The sequence below is a fragment of the Ptychodera flava genome, chromosome 10 (assembly GCF_041260155.1).
Source record: "Ptychodera flava strain L36383 chromosome 10, AS_Pfla_20210202, whole genome shotgun sequence".
Taxonomy (NCBI): domain Eukaryota; kingdom Metazoa; phylum Hemichordata; class Enteropneusta; family Ptychoderidae; genus Ptychodera; species Ptychodera flava.
Genome location: NC_091937.1, coordinates 15,780,945 through 15,796,764, shown reverse-complemented (window position 1 = coordinate 15,796,764; position 15,820 = coordinate 15,780,945). Strand labels below are relative to the sequence as shown.

The following is a 15,820-nucleotide window of genomic DNA, read 5'->3' as shown; positions in this document are numbered from 1 at the left end:
ATCACGTACATTTATATCAATTATCAAGAGTCTATAAATACACATATTCACCTTGTTTTGTATTGTAAAAAAAGTAAATCAACATTTCAGTGAAATTCCAAAATCAAATTTCTTGAACACACATCCACTTGTAACCCCCTAGTCTAATCTAGTTCATTAATATAAATAACCAAACATCTATACATGCAGAGATTAAGTTAGTTTTGTATTGGAAAAAAATATTCCTAGTTTTCTCATAGGCTTACATGTAAGTGTATCAACACTTTTGGGAGAAGCACTGTATAGGCCTCATCTTGCCTTCTTATAATTGCGATAGTTGCGCAAAAACGATGACCCTCCCCCAAAATAAAAGGCATGCGTGAAATTTCATGAACCTTCAAAAATGCTTGCACTAAACAGCGACCCAACCCCCCAAAACGCCGCCCCGCCCTGTAATTTTTGTCCAGTCCCTAATGTTATTATGAACTGTGTGATCGTCTGGGATTATACGCAAACACTGTTGATCCGCCGCACTATACTGCTATACCATTGAGGCGTTCCTAGAATTACGTATACTGCCGCTTGCGAGTTCACAAAAAATGCACGGGGTCGTGACCCACTGTTCTACTTTCGTTTTCACTTTACAAGTCGCTATACACAATTTCGGCGCTTTGGTAACACCATGTACAAATCGATATGATAAATAATAATTATTTCACTCACATTGACGACGAATCCACCTGAGTGACCAAATATACGGTAAAGTATCGTTGCTGTGGTCCTGGGGCCGGGGGGTTGGGCCGAGTGACAGCGCGGGAATCGAGCGTGCACTTCACAAACACTGCAGTGGACGTGGATGTATATGCTATGCTCCCAGTGAAAGCAAGCTGGCGTCTAAATCTGTTTTACGTTCGTAGTGCGAGGGCGTTCACCCATGAATAAACAACATGACGTCAATGGGAAATCCGACAGAGCTGAAACCTTGAACACCGTCGCTTGTCAATGGCCGGAGTTCGACGCGGACTCCATTTTCAAGTTGACAGAACATCTCATTCCTGTCCTTTAATGTTTTCCGACGTATCGGTATTTAATTAAAGCTGCATGCTAAGTCGTTTATTCATTATAATGTGTAGATTTGGAAACTACTTTAGTTGTACACTTTCTAAAGTAGAGTAGAGTAATGTTGGAGATTAAGAATTTGAATCTTCACCGTTGCCGTTTAGCAATAAAGATCTGTAGAGGTGCTTCCAACCGACTTGCTGAAAGCAATACGATCTCTCAACTGACAGACAGTGAAATAGAAAGCCTAACAATATAAATAGACACTATTACTTAACCACATGGAAAGAACCGTTTCTGACTACACAGCAAACCAACTACTCAATATACTCTTCTATAATAGTTTATCACTTCGCATGCAAAATTTATGCGAGTGTTGCTTTCCCTGCATCGGCGATGCATGTAATTACCTAGCCTCATTTTCTCCGGTTCAGCAGTAATACTCCTCTTTTTCTCATTATTTTTGGCATTCAATCTGATTTCATTTTTTTTGCCTTTTCGTCTTTAAATTTGAATTGATACGTACTTTTCTGCGCAGGATATTGTTTTAGTATTAAAGGTTCATTTGAAAAATGAAAGAATCTTCTTGTTCTTCTTCTTGCTAAAGTGTGTTGAAATATAAAGTATCAGCCTTTCATTTATAACGTATTGTCTACAAGATACATTCTTACCGTCGACAAGTGAGTTCCTAACACTCTATAACACTGAACATTTACACACACTACCACTGTATTGACAGGTTGACCATCAAGCATCAATCAAGCATTTGATTTTAAGAGTAGAACGAAAACATGTGTGTATGTAAACAGCAGTACACTGAAAGCCGTGGCTATTATCTGGGGCTCCACAAACGAAACTTCAACTAGGGGCAGTCAACAAAGCTGTTCTTGCATAAAATTGAAAATCTCTTCGTAAACTATTACCGATTGGTGGGAGGGTGGACTAACCATTCCCGTTTCAGCGGGCGGTTTCCATGTAAACAGGCAGACGGGCGTTCTTCCTCATTTGACGACTGGGAAATTCCATTCTACTGTCGAGCGGACAGTTTGGAAGGGACTCGAAGGAAGATCAGGGATGTATGATTTTGGTCTTTCGGAGGTTTGCCAATGAAACTAGAATGTGACAAGGCTGACAAGGGAATTTTTGTTGTCGGAAGAGGGCAATAGTAAGTTTAATTTTTGCGGGAGAGATAGATGGACAAATTAATAAAATTATACTTTTGGCAATTTCGATAATTACAACTTAACATTTGAAATCAGCACTTTGAGACATTCGGCAGTACATCTCTCCGATTTATTCATGCCGCAGTCTTATCAATATTCAAAGCATCGCTGTCTGTTACACAAAAAATCAATCATTGACTGAGATAAAGTCGCACCAACATCTACGATAACATCCATGTCAAAGTGGGTATTTAGCTTAGTAGCATATAATTCTGGTATAGACTACAAATTATACCAACGTTATATTGACGCATGCGCAGTTCAATGTATGTTTCTTTGTTTTGACTTCTCATTCAATTGTGTCAAAATATTGATCAATATTATGGACTTTTCTATCATTTTTGCAAACTTAGACAACAAGTATGCCAAAAGACAGAAGCTGAACTTTCAGTAAAGGCAGTGCCAGAAAGAATCAATCGTATTTCATCATTTGAATCACAGGCGCTCCTTAACTGGGTAGTCTACTAAGAAGATCGATTTTCAGCTCGATCTGTCCATCCTGTAGTCGATATGCCCACCACTGCAACCTAAATACTCACAAGGTGTGCAAGTGAGTATAGAGGTTGCAGTGGCGGGCATATCGACAACGCCGGGGATCGATCGAGCCGAAAATCGATCTATTTAGCGGACTGCCAGGAGCGCCTGTGATTTGGATTCTCAGTAATAAACAGCACCGAACTCAAGGCACTCTAAATTCTTGAAACTAACTGATAACTAAATCATTAAGTTCAAAATTTTGACATTTGCAACGGCGAAAGTGAACTTGAATTCAGGTTAAATATGAGCTCATAGGGTTTATCCGCCATCCAGCACCATGGCAGTTCCATTTGTGAATGCAGACTGTTAAAACGAAGACAAACAACTAAATTACAAAATTGAAACTTGATTTAACGTTGCCAAATAACACAAAATCGATTTATTTACTATAAAGACAATACACCGTCGATTTATAAAATGAAAACTTCCTGTTCATTTTGATATTTGTTCAAAATTGACATGCGCGTGTTTGTTTTTCTGAGTACTGTGACCTCGTATAAAATCTGAATGAAATAGATTCAAACACCGCGTGGTATGCATAGAACAATAATTATTCTATGCATAACACACGGCGGCCGCTATGTATCGAAACACTCGTAACTGTGTCCGTACATACATATCTGCAGCTTTATGGACCCGGAGATTACTGTACTGCTTTCACTGTCATCATAAAGTCTCGAGAGACTATGTTTAATCCTCTGGCTCAAAAATCAAAAAGACTGTAAACCAAATCAATCCAAGTTGGCTAAAATGGGTACAACACAGCATACACCGCGCTCACGGGTACGGTTTCAACATGGCTGAATCACATCGAAGGACAGATCTTGTACTGCGCGTGCGTACAATCCCATGACGCTTTCAATGAACCCTCTAAGTCAGTGGAAAAAATGACGCGCAGTTCGGCCTGGTTTCGCAAGATAAAATGCACGGGGAATTAAAAACATGACAAAAGTGAATGAATTTGTCGAAAACTACTCGAACAACAGATCAGTACTGAGGATGTTACAAAGTTCTACAACTTTATATCAAGATATGTATAAAAAGTTAATTAGACTGCAAGGAAATTCAGGTCAACTTGAGAACTAGTCAGGGACCACTTTGAAGTTTTTACAAAGTCCAACTTTTAACATTTCCAAAACAAATTTGGAAGGAACAAGAAAAACACATTATATTCACAACAGATTTATACGGAAGATTTAGACAATCAAAGTTCCGAACAGTTCGACATTGGTAACATTAGACAAGGTGTAAACGGATATACAACACACCATGAAGTAATTGACTCAGTCAACAGGGCATTTAATCAGGAAACATTACAAAATGATTACATGATCGGAAAACCACAAACAAAATATATACCAGTCATGCAAAAAAATAATTAGAGAAACATCATATTTTAATTTAACAATTAATTTTTTTTCTAAATGTATCTCTTTATTAGAACTATGATAACAAATAAGTTAAACAATACTGATAAATTCAAGACACATTACATATTCTATGCTTGGAAAAGAAAATCACAAAGATCTAATTAAATCCCCTACAACTGAATTTTTTTCTCCATCTGAGAAATTATTAGCTCCTCCTTCTTTCATAAGTGACATCCATTCTCTAGGAATTGCCTTTTTTAGTATTAACAATTGCACAATCCAATTCCTGCTAGTTTTTAAGATATCTTTCAAAAGTATTGAAGATAGATATTGACCATTAAAAAATACATCAGTAAGATAAACTATATCACTGTCGATCCATTCTTTGAAAAATAAAGGCTTGTTTTTACATTAGATTAATTGGTTGCCACAAATTATTTGTTCTGCAACGTCATTCGCTGTAACAGCTTGTCGTACTTCATAACCCTTGACTTCATACCATGAAAGAAAGACCTCCTTATAGAAAGCTGGGAGGTGTCTTGTTACAAATTTAACCCCCTTTTTGTCTAAATTCAGAAACGGTATCAATTCACTCCCTCCATACATACTGAAATGAAACTGTGGTATTACCATCCAAGTATTTTCTCCACCTTTATAAAACGTAAAACCCACTTGCATTTCAGGGCTTTTATCATAGCATCAACATCTATCATTTCTAAACCCCCATTCTCAAATTTGTTGCTGATAATTGAACGCTTAATTTTACCCCGTTTATAACCCCACAGGAAATCATGAAAAACAATTGTCAAACGCCGCGAGAAATCTGCAGGAGCTTCAATCATTGATGCTATGTATGGAACCTTGGAAAAAGCTAAGCATTTCAGTATCGTGATCTTTCCAAAAAGTGAAAGGTGTCTTCTTTGCCATATTTTTAACATTGTCTGAATCTTCTGTAACTTATCATCCCAGTTTAATTTTTTCAAGTCTCCTTTATTGTGACCAAAGAAAACACCTAAAGCTTTTATTGGGGTGTTAGGCCATGAAATAAACCCAGGGTCAGCTTTATTTCTCAAAGTTCCAAGTTTTAGCCCTTCTGTCTTATTTCTATTCAATCTTAACCCAGCATACTTCCCATATTCATCAATAAGGTTAAGTACTCTGCACAGACACCTTGCTTTACTACATAGATTTTGCGTGTCATCGGCCATTTTTGTAATTTTTACTGCTTTTGAACTATTCCCTTCTTTATAACGAACCCCTCAAATTCAGGATCATTTCTTATGATCTCTACCAAAATCTCTACAACCAATAAGAATAATAAAGCTGACAGAGGACAACCCTGCCGTACCCCTCTTTGTATTTCAAATAATCTTGAAATCCACCCATTACTGATGATAGCACTGTTACAGTCTTTGTATATTACTTTTATCCACTTAATGAACGAATTTCCCAACCCAAATTTATCAAGAACAGCGAAAAGAAAATTATGTTCAATAGAATCAAAGGCCTTGAAGAAATGTTAAAATAAAATGGCACCATTTTTCCTTTTTCTTTCTGCAAAATCAATTACGTCCTCAATAACACGCACATTTTCTACTATTATACGCCCCTTAATATATTTCACCTGGTCACCATTAATCACATCTGGATGAATTTTTTCAATCAATGAGCTAGTACATACGTTATAATTTTATAATCATGATTCAAAAGCGAAATAGGCCGCAAATTTTGAATATCTAGCCTAGGCTCTTTTTAGGGAATTAAAGTTATCAATCCTTTGTACTGTGATAGAGCAAACTGCCCTTCTGAGAAACCCTCATTCACCGAATTCAAGATCAAATCTTGTAATTCTTTCCAAAAAACTTTATAGAACTCCACTGGAATTCCGTCCCACCCTGGCGTTTTATTAGTTTTCATTTTCCATACGGCCATTTTACATTCTTCCTTCGTTATTAACCCCTCACATCGTTCACGCTCATTCTCACTCAATTTGTGAGTTATGTTAATATCATTCAAATAATTATTAATTTCATTACATTGGACTCCCCGAGTTTTATATAAAGATTGGTAAAAATCTGTGGCAGCCCCAAGAATTTCACCCTGGTCAGTTAAAACTTTTCCATCTACCTCAAGCTTGTTCATATGTTTTTGTTCTGTAACGTTTTTTCTCCAAACCCCAATAATAACCTGTATTTCTCTCTCCTTCCTCGTACCATTTTACCCTATATCTAATTTGGGCACCCCTACGTCTATCAATATAAAACTTATCAGACTGCTCCTTCTTCTCCAAATATTCTGCAATTTAAAAATTAATTCTGACAAAGAATATTTGGGATGATGCAGTACGGAATATAGCTAAGAGATCGGGGGGACTATCCGGTCTCTGTATACATCTAGTCAGGAGATTATTCTGCTCCAGAAAACGACTGGTGTATTTCTGGCTGACTAAACAGCAGATTAAACTTAGCCACGTAATCATCGAGGTATTTTGGTGCAGGCCTTTCTCGTTCCGGATATCACTTTTCTGCATCCTGGGTCAGTGTCAGTTCTGATGTTGGCACATGTTTTTCTTCTGTTTGCTCGTCCTTGCAACTATAAGAAGGCAAGATGTGGCTGATGTAGTGCTTCATCCAAAAATATCAATTCATAATACATGGAGTCAATCACGCAAATTATTGACAATTTTCTCACACAAAACACGCTATATCTGTATATTATATATGTCTGATAATATATTTAAATATACTGTGCTTGAAGTGGAAGTAATAATTAAATTTGTGTACAAGAAATTAATTTTGGAATTTCATCTAAAATATTGGCTCACTATATGTGGTAGTCTATGATGAAACTTTGAATATTTTTTAATACAAAACTAGGAAAATCTGTGCTTTAATGTACACTTGATTATTGATATTAATGTTCTTGATTAGACTAGAGTAATAAAATGCATCACATCGGCGGGCTTCCACGATGCCAGAGTTTCCATTGTTTACATCTACGGCTGCCATGAACGCAGTCTTGGGCAGGAATTACTAAAGTTTCTAAGGCAAATACCAGAGAATCTTGCACATGTAATGTACCGGCATCTGGCTGGTATCATCTTCTATTTTTGATTAAGCTGCTGGATATAAGAAAAACGAAGAGAAAGATGCTTTCTGGATGAATGAATAACCAAAATTGTTGCCATAGAAAGTTCCTCCAACTTTCCCAGAATAAGCAAACGAGCTATACATTACTGCTGCTGCTGGTGGTGGTGGTGGTGGTGGTGTGTATTGATTTTTATTGATATTACATCTCCTGTCAAGGGTACCATTGACATTCATACCAGGCAGCAGAAACATCTGTCTATTTACTATGCGCCGCATATCGTGTGTTCCATCTTTGTTTAGTGGCATCATTTTTGCAGAACCTGGAAAAGGAAGGCATAGGGAAACAGTGTTTAAAACAACAAGTGACTTTATTAACATAATGACCGTAGGTCATTCTGTTATTGTGGTTGGGGTTGAGTGACGTCGGACAGTGAATGTTTTTCGTAAACGACAAAAGTCAAAAACTGCTGAACGGACTATGTTGATATTTGATACAGGTGTTTATACCATTTTCAAGGTTTCAATATGTTAACATGATGCAAAAAAAATGTATCTGCTCAACTTCCTTGGTGTGACGGTATTTTGAGATGAAAGGAGGGTCTTGAATTTATACATAACAGGAGGGTTAAAGTGATAGTAAGGTATATATTTCGCCCTCAAGTCCATATACGTTGACAAATAAGTCAAAAGTGAAATTCGTCTTCAACGATACTTAGATTACAAAACCACAAATTCTGTCGGTCTGGGAATATTACTCCACCGACCCCATTTCAATTTTTAGTAAATGGGAAGATGTTCTAATTTACAAAGGGCAAGTATATGAATATTGTTGCAAATGGAAACTCACGGTTAATGTCAACAAAACTAGAATTATTGTCTTTAGGAGAGGTGGGGGTCTAAAAAGATATGAGAAGTGGTTTCACAATGGTCGGCAGGTGGCGGTAACCTCTTTCTATGGCTATCTTGGTGTGTGTTCTTTCTTGGACTGGTCATTGATACCAAGCACAAAAAGCATTAAATGGCCAAGCTAAAATAGCCCTATTCAGTCTTACTTCCTGCCTTTGTACGTTACATGTTTCAACTGCTCTCAACATATTTTATTGTAAAATACTGCCAATACTACTCTATGGCACTGAGATTTGGGTTTTCATCCAGCGCCAGATATTGAAAAAGTTCAAAACAAAATGCTGCGTCATATGTTAAAACTGTATAACAATACTTTGATCATTGCTATGAGAGATGAGATAGGCAGACCAACTTTGAAGGTATTTAATATTGGTTAAAACTTTTGAAAATGGACAAAACAGAATGTTATACAAATGTTACGAATTTCAAAAAATGTAAAATAGATGTACACCGTTATGATTTTTGGGCAAAAAGTGAACTTCAAAGTTATGGTTTCGGAGAAGTTTGGGAACACCAAGGTGTAGGCGACGAGACTGTATTTTTAAAATTGTTTAAGCAAAGGTATATAGATATTGATATCCAACTTTGGATGAGTGACTTGAATAACTCTGAGAGGCTAAATACTTATCGTCCATTTAACAAAGAGCTCACTTTGGAACAATATTTGACCTGTATAGAGAAACCTGTATGTATGTATGTATGTATGTATGTATGTATGTATGTATGTATGTGTGTGTGTGTGTGTGTTTGTGTGTGTGTGTGTGTGTGTGTGTGTGTGTGTGTGTGTGTATGTATGTATGTGTGTGTGTATGTATGTATGTATGTATGTATGTATGTATGTATGTATGTATGCATGTGTGTGTGTATATATATGTATGTATGTATGTATGTATGTGTGTATGTGTGTGCGTGTGCGTGTGCGCGTGCATGCGTGCGTGCATACATGCATGCATGTATGTATGTTCATGCCCGTAAGACATAATTCTCTCTGTCCATAACACTTGTAATCAGTCTAGAACCCTGGCGCGGAAATTCATAATCACTATGTTCTTCATGTAAATTTTCTGGGTATTCTAGGTCTACTTCTAGAAAACAGGGTGGGAAGTCGCCCAGTCTTGTGGTAGCATTCCCACCTTCTAGAGCTGTCTCTATTTCTTCCCTCGTCAACCAATGAAGTCCCCCACTGGCATTGGCTGGCTCATTGCCCATCCATAGAGATTGTTGGCATCAAGATATTTTATTTCAGTCGCTTGCTCTGTCTGCAGTAGCTCCGGGTCGGCGATTGCCACTTTTGTATGATTTGTTTGTAAGTAATGAATATTACACTGACTGATACCACCTCGAATCGCACTCTGAACGAAAGTCATCTGCTCTTCATCCTGAATGAGTTTAAACTTATTGCCCGTGAAAAGTAACATAGCATCCCATGTCAGGCCGGGCGCTGACATATAGTGCGCCGGGTCTAGCTTATATGCCCGTAAACATGTGTTGCGGAAATTTTCGAATATATTCGCAAGAAGGAAGACATCAGTCTCACAATAGAATTCCATATAATCCTTCAGGGTCTTACATTTCACTTCGTCCCACACCTTCAGTGCGTGTTCATATTCGGACTCCGAAATCCCTTCTTCTGTTAGTTTGCTATACAATTTCTTGCTCTGTGGGAGGCAATCTTCTTCCAGTTAAGTATTCGTACGGGAAGAAACCCTTTGCCCGCTGAATTTCTGGGTACGAAAGTGGTATCATCCAACCTTCCTCTGGCACGGTCGCTGCCAACTTCGCAAGCGACCCAGACATTAGTTGGTCACTGTCCACTAACTTTATCGAAAAGAAACGTTTGACTGTCTCCCTGTTCCTATTCTGCCACCCCTCACCATCAACAATTGAGTTACTAAAATAAATGTTTTCATAAGACACATAATTCCTCCATTGGCAGCTTAAGCTATGATTTTGGGCTCTTGGGAGCTGCTCCCACAGCCGTCGTCTAGTTCATGTATTTTTTTTATAATAAAAGAACCATCATACCCCTTGAGGTTGTGAAAGTAAATTGGAATAGTTCTCGACGGGCGGCATCCTTCACAATAAAAATAGTTTTATCCCCCACAATTCTATATGTGGCACTCTCCTCACATGCAACACAGGTCGGATTCCCGTATAGAGAAGTATCTTTCATCGGTTTTATTTTCCAATAGTATGATTTCGAATAATTCTCAGCCCTTTTCTTCATACATCCCTTAGAAATTCTGCAACACAGTCTCTGCCTGTGATTGTTCTTTGATAGTAAATTTCCGGCCTATATTTGCTAACTCTTTGTCACCATATTACCATCGCTCAATCATAACATACGAAAGACAAATTGGAATGTGCCGGCCGGTGTCCTTCTCAATGATTGCCTCAGTATCTGCATAGACAATATAGGGACAAGTTACCCGCTTCCAGTGCCCTTCGAATTGACATATCTTCTTAGGAAAAACTGGCTGAACTTCGTCTATCCCACAGTAGCTCTTTTGTACTTCCAATTCTTCTACTGATGCAAAACCTCGCACACAACCCATACAAGTACTTTTCTGTCTGTGCTTATTCTTATGATTATTATTAGAATTAACAAGACGATTTAATGCAGTAATTGGTACGAAGTGGCCGCTGCCACTTTCACCGACTATCAGTAAGACTTTGGCAGTCTGCGCTGCAGAGTTGCCACCATGATAATAAGCCGATGTGTCAGGATCACTTTCGTGAATCTGTACTACTTGTAACTTAATTGTATGGTTTTGCTGCTCGAAACGCTTGAATTTCGCAGATTGATCTATACGTGTAGGCCGGGGGTGTAGGAAAGGGTATTCCATCCCAGCAGTAATCGGCCACAAACTTTCATATGTCTTCCAGTTCCTTCTAGTCTGGTTACATTTCTTGCAAAACTCTTCGAACTTGAGGCTTGCTATGACTGCATACTGAAAACAGCGGGAGCTGCCGTGAGGCAGAATCAGATCACTGACACAATGCTTATTTTTTAACCATTGTGGCAATTTGACATGGCTGCCAGCCCCCAGTCGAACTTGTACTAAGAATTACTTTAAAATTAAGTATCTCCTCGAGAACGAGACCAGAACCATCGACATTTTCAATTTTTTCAAGCATATCATCGTAGCGAACTATTAATTGTTGTTTCATATCCGACCGTACGTCTTTTGTGTATATATCTTTTAAGGTAACATACAATCACAGGGGCTCATAAGTGGCTATATAAGTCAATATTACAGCGTTTTTCTTTCTTTTTCAATGTTACAAATAAACTAGCTGAGCCTGAAGAGCACAACACTTGTGAAGCTGTCTTTTGTGTAGCTTGTATTGGCATGTATAGTGCGCCCTCAATAGGGAGTGTGATCATATGTAAATGCGACCTTTAGTTCCGTGACCTCTAGCCATTCCTACTTCCTGTCCTCGCTATGCTTACTGGGAAATTAGAACAGTAAACACGGCGACGTCAGTAAACACAGCGACGACGTCTGTACGCATGGCATGGCTAGAGGTCACGGAACTAAAGGTCGTATTTACATATGATCACACTCCCTATTGAGGGCGCACTATACATGCCAATACAAGCTACACAAAAGACAGCTACACAAGTGTTGTGCTCTTCAGGCTCAGCTAGTTTATTTGTAACATTGAAAAAGAAAGAAAAACGCTGTAATATTGACTTATATAGCCACTTCTGAGCCCCTGTGATACAATGAACGAGTTTGTACACTTAGATCTTTTGTATCTATTAACTTCCATTTCTGTGAAAACTCTATACATCTTTCTCTTTTTCCGCCATATCTTCTATATTGATGTTCTTGATATCTGTGACTCGTTTAACTTTGGAAAATGTGTTTCTAAAACACACAATAGAAGGATTTTAGTAAACGATGCCGCTTTTTATGGAAAATTACTCTAAGTTTTCTTGGAATATAATCCAGCGGCAACTTATTATTATATTTCTTTATTAATATGTCTCTAAAACCATTGAAATATACCCACTGTATTGAATAGCCAGACATTAGGTCTAAGTTAACAAAGTGTCACGTGACCATCAATCCTATACCTCATTTATTATGCACATATCTAATCCTAAGCTATCAAATAGAGCTAGAGGTCTGCTTTTTACCACCCAGGCATATCTACGGGAGTAAAGATTTTTGACAAAATGTCATGTGACCGCAATGACCTTTGACCTCAAATATACGAAAATGCCTATATATCAGTGGCCACAACAGCTATGAAGTTCATATTTGATGGTATGGTAGACTTTTGATGCCACATCATATGTCTTATTAATTATGCACATATCTAGTCTGGCTAATAGAGCTAGAACTCTGATTTTTGGTACACAGGCATATCTATGGGAACAAATATTTTTTCCAAATGTCATGTGACTTCGATGACCTTTGACCTCAAATATACTTCTATGCCTATAAATCAGTAGCCACAACAGCTATAAAGTTCATATTTGGTGGCATGGTAGACCTTATGGTGCTACATCATGTGCCTCATTAATTATGCACATATCTAATTCTAGGCTGGCCAATAGCGCTAGAGATCTGATTTTTGGTACACAGGCATATCTTTGGGGAAAATATCTTTTACAAAATGTCACATGACCTCAATGATCTTTGACCTCAAATTTACTTCTATGCTTATAAATCATTAGCCACAACAGCTTTAAAGTTCATATTTGGTAGCATGGTAGACCTCATAGTGCCATATCAAGTGCCTCATTAATTATGCACATATGTAATTCTGGGCTAGGCAATAGAGCAGGAGGTCCGATTTTTGGTACACAGGGATTACTATGGGAGCAAAGATTTTTGACAAAATGTCACATGACCTCGATGACCTTTGACCTCAAATTTACTTCTATGCCTCTTAATCAGTAGCCACAAGGGCTATTATCTTCATTTTTGGTGTGATGGTAGACCATATAGTGCCACATCCTTTACCTCATTAATTATGCACATATATAATTTTGAGCTAGCCAATAAACCTAGTGGTCTGATTTTTGGTTGACAGATGTAACAATAGGAACAAAAGTTTTGTTGCAAAAAACACGTGTAACTGAGATGACCTTTGCCCTCTCTGATGACATTTGCCTTCTTTTCCCAATTAAGATTGCTTTGGCCCCGGCATCGCTGCTTGCAGCTATATTTTTCTTTCTTATTACTAATCATGAATCAATGCAATAATTGACCGTGTACTTAATGTCGACTGAGCATTTTCAGTTGGATATAAAATTTATAATCTGAACCTCTGTTTGGACAAGAAGAGCTTAGTGCTATATGATATAAAACGCTTAGCATGTACGTCATCAAATTGATCATCGAAAGTTTTTGTTTTCGGTTCACATTTACACACCAAGTTGTTGAATGTTCAAACCGCAAATGACTTTAGGCTTGACTTAAGTTTACATGAAATAGTCCATCTGTATCAAAATTCAGGTCATCAAAAATATTACATATATCAGAAGACCAATTAGACTGCTGAAGAGCATAGTCCCAGAGATATTTTACCTTTGTTAGTCTGATTCCATCAAGTTTAACAAGACAATTCCAATATCTCATTATCCAAATAATCAATTTTAAAACGTTTCTTCACGTTGAAGAAGCGCTTTTTTTTCCTTTTCGATTTTCAACACTTAAATCAAACAATGACAGTCGAAAAATGGGTAAATGGGTATTTTATCGGGTCACATAATCATTTACATTAAAACTCGACCAAGTTTCGACCTTAAATGTGCTTTCTTAGCATTTTATTTCTATACGAATTCGCAACGGTTCATGTTAAAACTACATTAAAACATCATTTTCTTATGTCCGAAATCCGAAAAAAATGAAATTTGGACATGCTTTTCAATGTCTTTCTGTGATTTCCACATAGAAATATGGTTAGCCTAAAAATGACACGAATTCTTTGTATCTTCTCACTTGTTTCAAACGGACAATGCATAGGTGCCGGATTTCGAGCTAATACAGCGTAAGGTCTCTAATATTATCATCCATCATAAGCTGGCTACATAATGCACGGCGTCGGATATGCCAACCCTAATAATGACATCACAGAAGAAACTTGACGAGATTTCAGTATTGGCAGAAATGCACCGTCGTCACAAGGGTTTTTGCCAATATCTCAAAATTTCACCGGTTTGGAAACCCCTTCGCGCTGAACGTGTTATTCTCAGAAATACAGCACTAAGAAAGTACATTCAAGATCGAAATTCGCTCCAATGTAATGCAGGGCTGTGAAAAAATGGTTGGTCGAATAATGTCACGGATTCCCAACGTACAGCCGATTTATTTCGCTACCTTATGATAAGCATTAAAATTGTCAGGTTTCTGTAAATTAGATCAACTACGATTCGCTCATTCCATCACAGTCAAACAATCACAATTTACTCTCGCACAGAACACTTTGGGTATGGAATAGCAAGCTTTCGTCTCGCCCTGCAGATGCTCCAACACTTACTTGGTCGTAATGTCAATTCATTTCGCAATATGTTTATTTTTAAACTCGGAGCAAGATATTACATTGAAAACATCGCACGTTGTATTATCGATCACCGGTTTCAATGAGAAAGGGGAAATCATGAATAGACCACGAGCTGGCGCTGACAGGATTTTATCTTGACCTCAAGCACTGACACCTTTGACCCATTGCGTTGATTGACCAATCATAACTTGCCAAACATTTGGGACTTTCCCTCGGCCCTCTATTCGTAGTCTGACTTTCGCGGCCATGCCACTGGAGAGCATTGTGGTTCCAGTATATAAACCGTAATTTATATACTCCTTCTTTCAAGACAATTACTGGACAAAGATCATTTATTTATCGTTCAACTATCATTTGGAATTATATTCCTCTTTCTATTAGAATATTGAGAGTTCGCCACAGTATAAAGCTCAGTTATGTTATTTCTCCTTGAAAAATATATGAATGAAGGTTCTTCTCTGGATTAATTGGTTTTTTCATTGTCATATGCGTGAATTCAAAATATGTTTCTGGATTGTATCAATAGTGGCCACTGTTTTTCCAGTGATTATAGTTATTCTCTAGCATTATAATGTCCTGTATGAGGGCTCTGATGTAAATTTCAATTATTTTTTGTAAATCAGACTACCCTCTTTAAATAAAGTATAATTAATATAAGTATTATATAGAAATAATAACGCGAATAATAATAGGTTCAATTTCCGTGAAAATTTCACCATGAGGGTATTTTGGGTCGAAAAGACCAAATATGATATCGATTTCACTGCCCCATGTTTCCATGGTAACCATTTTAGGGGTTGAAAATTTCAGTTTTTCTAATATCCCATGAAAAGTTACTTTGATTGTTATGAAAATTATCTAGTGGGGGAGTTTGGGTCAGACAACACAAAACACCAGACTTATTTTAATGTTTCGAGTTGCCATGGTAACCATTTGGGATTAAAAATGTTACTTTTTCCCTAATTCCTATTAAAGAACTATTGATTGATGTAAAAAATTGATAATAAGGGTTTTTCTGGTTAGCACACCAAAAAAAATCACACTCATTTTAATGTGAGATGTTTCCATGGCAACCATTCAGGAGTAAAAATAACCAGTTTTTCAAAGATTCCACCTAAAATCCAGTAATCAACAG

At 37.4% G+C, this 15,820-nt stretch overlaps 2 protein-coding genes across 3 annotated transcripts in view; both read right to left on the bottom strand.

Annotated features, from left to right (window-relative positions):
* Positions 1 to 960, bottom strand: part of LOC139142110 (uncharacterized) — a 37,697-nt gene extending 36,737 nt beyond the window's left edge. The window contains exon 1 of one of the 2 annotated variants that reach the window (XM_070711933.1): positions 703 to 960. The gene's annotated coding sequence lies outside the window, so the exon portion shown is untranslated. The remainder of the gene's footprint in view (positions 1 to 702) is intronic. The other variant, XM_070711934.1, reaches the window with a different exon arrangement.
* Positions 961 to 2,978: 2,018 nt separating this feature from the next.
* Positions 2,979 to 15,820, bottom strand: part of LOC139142115 (dehydrogenase/reductase SDR family member 6-like) — a 55,343-nt gene continuing 42,501 nt past the window's right edge. Inside the window, exon 9 of the mRNA XM_070711942.1 lies at positions 2,979 to 3,037. The gene's annotated coding sequence lies outside the window, so the exon portion shown is untranslated. The remainder of the gene's footprint in view (positions 3,038 to 15,820) is intronic.